The sequence below is a fragment of the Penaeus monodon genome, chromosome 33 (assembly GCF_015228065.2).
Source record: "Penaeus monodon isolate SGIC_2016 chromosome 33, NSTDA_Pmon_1, whole genome shotgun sequence".
NCBI classification, from domain to species: domain Eukaryota; kingdom Metazoa; phylum Arthropoda; class Malacostraca; order Decapoda; family Penaeidae; genus Penaeus; species Penaeus monodon.
The window spans coordinates 10,777,421-10,777,786 of record NC_051418.1 but is presented as its reverse complement, the minus strand read 5'-3'; positions in this window follow the sequence as shown (position 1 = coordinate 10,777,786).

Below are 366 nucleotides of genomic sequence, written 5' to 3'. Positions count from 1 at the left end.
GCGGTTGCGGGAGCCTTAGGAAGGGCGAGCGCCATGCGTGGAGTGAAGGAGGTGGAGGCAGATGTATTACATAAAGTTCCTTCGTTTTGTAGTATTTAGAGTCAAGATTATTCTGCTTATTTTTGTTTACCAGTTTCTGTTTTTTTACACTTAATTTAAGTTAGTTTGGATATTTTGAAGATTGTTTACTTAAAAACAAATAAAGTTCCTGTGTTTAGTTTTAAGTATATTTTTATGTCACTGATGAATTTGTGTCTTTGTAAAGTACATTATTTAACCCTTTGTTCTGTTTTTCTTACATTTTCACTCCTGGAATGTTTATTCCATGCATACCATTCCTCTATTCCTCTATAATCATATTTTTAA